Source organism: Cimex lectularius, unplaced genomic scaffold (genome assembly GCF_000648675.2).
Source record: "Cimex lectularius strain Harlan isolate CLEC.00 unplaced genomic scaffold, Clec_2.1 scaffold24, whole genome shotgun sequence".
Classification (NCBI taxonomy): Eukaryota; Metazoa; Arthropoda; class Insecta; order Hemiptera; family Cimicidae; genus Cimex; species Cimex lectularius.
Window position 1 is genome coordinate 2,007,268 of NW_019392666.1, and position 6,106 is coordinate 2,013,373.

Genomic DNA, 6,106 nt, shown 5'->3' on the forward strand with positions numbered 1-6,106 from the left:
TCTTTTTTTAATTCATGCTGTTATTTACACCTGTGCTAATTGCTGCGATTAAGTAAAACTGATGTTCAGTTGGTAACGGCCTCCTGAATATTAACGTTAATCACCATCATTCTCACTTAGAACGTCGCAAGGCAAGGGACGCTTCAATAATCAGGGACGATCTGAAAGGATTTTTACGATGGGAATCGAACACACGGCGCGCCTCTGGGTTGGATGCTTCGTTAGTTTCTTTAAACCCGAATGTAGAATGTCCATATGGGTTATAATGTAGTGATGTAAATGAGGTGGTTTTTAGAATAATAGGCAAACTGACATACAAAAAGTACTGAACAAAGCAACAGCATAGATGCCATGAATAGTCAAGCAAACAAAACACAGAAATGTGTGGTGATTAGGGTCCGTTAGTCGATGATTATTAGGAAATCGCGGACTGGTGTGATGTAGGTTTCAGAAAAACATTTTCTTTATCGTGCCAACGTTTCGACTGTTTATAACCCATAAAAAATTTGCAACCTAATTTACTAAAGAAATTATACATATTTCAACAGAAATCAAACAATTCACTAATTAGTAGAAATTTCATGGCCCGCTTGACCAATTAATATATTACAATTAATTAAGGTTTTTAGTTGAGATAAAAAAGTCAATGGCACGAGCGGGATTCGAACCCACGATCTTCGGCTAGAAACGCCGCTGCTCTATCACTTGAGCTATCGTGACCTCGATCCACTCGGACATCAATTTCCTATCTCAACCACCTTATCAGTTTTCCCTCCTTTTTGCCATTTTTCAGTCAGAGTGGATCGAGGTCACGATAGCTCAAGTGGTAGAGCAGCGACGTATCAAGCCGAAGATCGTGGGTTCGAATCCCGCTCGTGCCATTGACATTTTTATCTCAACTAAAAACTTTAATTAATTGTAAAAGTAATATTGTTAGATTTTGTGGTAGGCCAAGGTTGGCCCGATATGCAGTGAATTTTATGTGAATTCTAAATATAAATATCACCAAAAAGTACCTTCTACCTTATACTTCCAAAAGCAACCCGATTAAGCAGGAATGCACACCCAAAACTGAAGATGAAGAAAAGTCGAAACACAACTATAACTGTGAGATATTAAGCTGTAAAATAAAATATATTTTTTTAATTTAATATGAATTTATTCATCGTTTGTTTTCTTACAAATTCAGTACATAATTTTGCATAATTTTTTCGTATTTTTTGAAACAGTATGTTTAGGTATTTTTGAAGACTGAACAATCTTACACCTTTCAAAGATATTTGGATGTTCTGAGGTACATATTTCGGGAAGAAACGTAAATCCTTCACCAGCTGTCCGGATTGAATTTGCTAGACCACATGTTCAGATATTCTCTTGTGAAACGTAACACACCCGACCCTTTTTGTGTAAACTGGGTCATTTGACGATTAGACAACGCCCGACATCACGTCTTATCGCGGACGCGGCAAAAGTTGGTGGAGTTTACCTGGGATGTCCGGCATCGTCTTTTTCACCTGATCCTGGGCCGGCATATTTTTCTTTATTCTGGGCGCTATCAAATTCGCTTCATGGGAAACACTTCGCTCGTTGACCGTCAAAAACATATTCGGCAGTTTTTCGTGATAGAGTATGATAAGTTTAAGAAAGAAGTAATGCTGAAATTCCTCTGACGATGGAAAAAGGTAGTGCAGAAAATGGCACATATGTAAGTTATTAAAATTATCTTTTTTTTTTAACTGCACAAAATAACCATCGAAAATCGTGTTTTTATGTCGTCAGAAATTATGAACGAGAAATATATTCAATCTACACATAAATACTAATATGACTGTGGCTTTAATGAGAAAACGTTTTTATCCAATCATAGATATTTTGTATGAACAATTTTTCCCACCCTTTGAACAAGAGTTTGCTGGTAAATGGAATGAAATTTAAATTTGGGTTTCCTTTATAGTTCACATACAGTTAGGATATCCGTGAGCAAATCCAATAACATTGGTAGGGGGGCGTCGGTGGCCGCAACGGTTTAGGCGTTGACACGGCGCTCATCACTGTAATGTAAAGGTCCCGGGTTCGAATCCAGCGGCCCTGCATTCGAACCCGACATACTTACAAATGGGCTTTTTTTCAAAAACACCGGCACCCCGAGGGTTGATATGACCTCTGCTGTTGCGAACTCTCGTAAAAAAACACATAAATAAATAAAACACCGGCACCCCGAGGGTTGATATGACCTCTGCTGTTGCGAACTCTCGTAAAAAAACACATAAATAAATAAAACACCGGCACCCCGAGGGTTGATTAAAAAAAAAAAATATTGCAAAATTTCGAAAAATAGTGTATTATTTATATAGTTGTGTTTATTTATTTTTTACGATGGTTTGTAACAGCACAGGACATATCAACCCTCGAGGAGGCGGTGTTGTTGACGAAGAAAAGGCCATTTGTATTTACGTCGGGTTTGAATGTAGGGCCACTGGATTCGAACCCGGGGCCTTTACCTTAACAGTGAAGAGCGCCGTGCCAACGCCTTTACCTTTGCGGCCACCGATACCCCTGATAGTTTTATTATTTTAATATTTTTTGCTTTTTGCTGGACACTCACCAGTTTTTATGACTACGCATAGCATTTTTGCCATTTTAATTTTTACTTTTAAAAAAATGGTAAATCTAAATATAATGAATTGTGTAAAATGTTCGCTACATGACGCAAGGTTTTGCACTGGAAGGAATAGATTCTGGAGAAGTCGGTTGCTTTGGCTGTACCACATACTAGTATGCATGTCCAGATCGGTTTATGAAGTTTATAGATTTATATTTTACTAATGCGAAGAAGTTTTGGTTGCCTGCCTAAGAGTTGGGGGGAGGTGTTGATTAATTGAAAATTTGGCTCTTTGTTTCTACTTTATATAGGGGCTTTGAGTTACCGAAGTTCCGTCGTAAGTAGCGGAAACGGTCAAACATGGGGGCAAGAAATACTGGTAAGATATACTAGAAGTAGAATTGCTCGACGTAAAGTGAAGGTTACATACATATACATCCTGAACTTAAGACGTGATTTAAAAGCATGGGAAGATATTAGGTCAGTGAAACAGGACTGTTTTGACACAACCTCCCGAAGAACTGTATATGGCTCAAAAGTTTCGTTCGAGGTAGGACATTTGGACGAACTAAAAATAATATAATAGTATGTAGGATGCCTTTGGAATTAAATAGCAGGATTCCAAATTCGATTGCTTCCACAACGTTGAGAAGCAACCGGGCAATATCTATCCTTTTCAAAGGAGGAGGCGATGAATCTACAACGTGGGGACTTAGCTAATCTGTAAGTGAGGGTGATGGAAATCAAACTGATGATAAAAGACTATAAGAATGGAGCCAATTTAGTTTAATACGTTGTAAGAGGTGGTTGTAAAAGTTTACTTACCAAAAGAAGATATATTTTTTGTCTTATTGAAAGGTCAAGAACGCCACTGTCTCATGTTTATATTATGAAGCCAAGCAATTATTTGAGGTAATCATCATACATCATCCTTGTATGACAAATTAAATTGTTACAGACATGATCTGCTCTACAAACGAACATTTTTCTAATCGAATCCTTTTGAGGATTTTGTATCGTTACAAACGATATTTGTATCGTTAATAAGATGAATCAAACGTGTGCCAATTATAGCCATGGTATACATTAAGAAAAAGTTACTGTCTAACATCAAGCAATTAAAATGTAGTCAAATCTACCTGATTAAGAACTACCAACTGTCCCTTACTACCGCAATCCGGTCCCTTGGCACTAAAAATGCAATAAATCACGAAAGGGGCAGCTTCGGAGGGCTGAATCGGCGCTCGTGATCTTTGTCGATAGGTGGCTGTCGGATATGTCTCGGAGTAGAAGGATGATCCTCACTCAATTAAGGATAGACCATGGGAGGTTGACACACTGACAATTACTTTTAGGCCACAACCATCGTAAGTGTCCTGCATGTAGGAAGGTTACTCAATCTGTCCAACCTAATTGAAGGGTGCAATTGTCGACTCCATATAGAGAGCTCGTAGGACTGCGTAGATATGAAAATGGTGCTTAAGCAAGGCAGCAGGTATCTGGGTCCCCTCTTACAATTCTTGGAGGAAGCATGATTGTTTCGTTGTACATGGTTCTGATATTTTTCCGTCCCATAGTGTGTGTGAATGTGACTATACTTATTAGCGTGAATGTGTTGTGAGAAAGATGGATGGCGGAGTACTGTGTACCCCACCGGTCCACACTCAAGTACGCATTTCCCTAGTAACATCCAATTAACAATTATCCACTGCGATCCGGCCACGTGGCACTAAAAATCAATAAAAACACGAAAGTGGCAGCTTCGGAGGGCTGGACAGGCGGAGAAGTTCTAGTGATCTTTGTCGATAGGTGGCCCTCGGATGATATGACTCGGAGAAGAAGGATGACCCTCACTAAATTATGGATACAAACCCTCGTAAGTGATCGGCATATAGGAACGTTACTCGATGTGTCCAACCTAATTGAAGGGTGAGAGCGCCTAAAAAATGCGTAGATATGAGAATTGTGCTTGAGCAAGGCAGCGAATTTCTGGGTCCCCTCTTCCAATTCTTGGAGGAGGCAGGGTTTTTCTGATATTTTTCCGGCTCATAGTGTGTGTGAAGGTGAATGTGCTTATTAGCGTGATTGTGTTGTTTGAGAGATCAATGACGGAATATTGTGTACCCCATCGACCATCAAATAGGTTAGATAATTAGTAGGTGACGGGTGATAGAGGAATATCGAGTTTTCTACCGTCCTAAGTGGGTAAATGATATGCAAATAAAAAAAAATTACGAGTTAGTGTGAATGGGCTTGGATTTTGCAACTAGGGGCAAAATTCTAGAGGCTGCCTGTAATTTATTGTAAATAACAAAAGCTGGAATTGCCAGTAGTCTGTGAGATGTGATAGTTTCAACACCGCACACACAAAACTGACTAAATAAGTATAAGAAGAATAAAAAAAAGAATATTTAAGTGTTTTAATTTTGTACATGAAATATTTAACTATAAATTTCTATCTGTGATGAAATTATATTACAATTAGTCCGTTAAAGAATAAAATTTACATTAAATATTCATAAATAATTAATGTGTCTGATTTTTCCATATAATTTTGATTAATTAAAAATGATATAAGTTTTAATCAATTACCGCATTATTTTTCCCTTCAAAAGAAAAAAAATAGGGCACATTGTCACTAATCCATAGCGTGTGTACTAATGATTACAGTGTATATTTTTTTAACTTTTCTTTTAATATTTTCAGGTATCTTCAAGTCACTCTTTTATTGATTGTGGTCGCAACAATGATTTCGACCGTGTCGTCCCACGATATGTTTGCTTCGGGCCTCAACCTGACGGTTGGGAGTATCAATTACATGTCCCATATGGGATTCAAAATAGTCGGCCGATTAAAAATTTGAAAAAGCAACGCACAGCAATACTGGAAAAATGTTTTTATTGAATAAATAAAGACGGATAATTAAATGTAATAGGATAGAAGGGTTTTGTTTTAAAGACAATACTGTACTTTCTGTTGATATAGTTGTTTTGGACTATGTTCAATTGTGTTGTACAATATAAAAATTGACTTACATTTTTACTTATTGCCAATATTATTTATTAACCTATTTACTTAGTTCCGTTCAAAGATTTTGTGTGGTCAGAGGCGAGAGGTTTTAACCGATAAGCATAAAAGACATTATTCTAAAATGCCATGGTGGACAATAAATTAGTTTATTTAAATCAAACATATCAGCTATTTCGGACATACCCGATCGAATGCGTGTGCATCCTAGCAGAAATTATGATTTCAGCCAGTGGTAATTGGAAAACATTCCATATGAAGTAAATAACTGTAATCTTCTGGTTTATCGTACCGTTTATGATACATTTCACAGATTATTCGACCAATTCTCGCTTAAATAACGGTAAAATAATTGTTCCCTGACTCGAATAAAAAAAAACTAATCCAGGACATAAAGCATTGATTATGAAAGATCCGAACTATATTTATGGTCGTATTTGTGGAAAAGGAGAACACGAGAAGCCATGTCCCCCCCCC

General features: G+C 37.5%; 1 long non-coding RNA gene across 1 annotated transcript; it reads left to right on the forward strand.

Annotated features, from left to right (window-relative positions):
• Window positions 1–1,147: 1,147 nt before the first annotated feature.
• On the forward strand, window positions 1,148–5,644 carry LOC106660989. The gene is made up of 2 exons (XR_001339615.2): window positions 1,148–1,705; window positions 5,309–5,644. It is a non-coding gene; the product is annotated as an uncharacterized LOC106660989 (long non-coding RNA).
• Window positions 5,645–6,106: the final 462 nt, after the last annotated feature.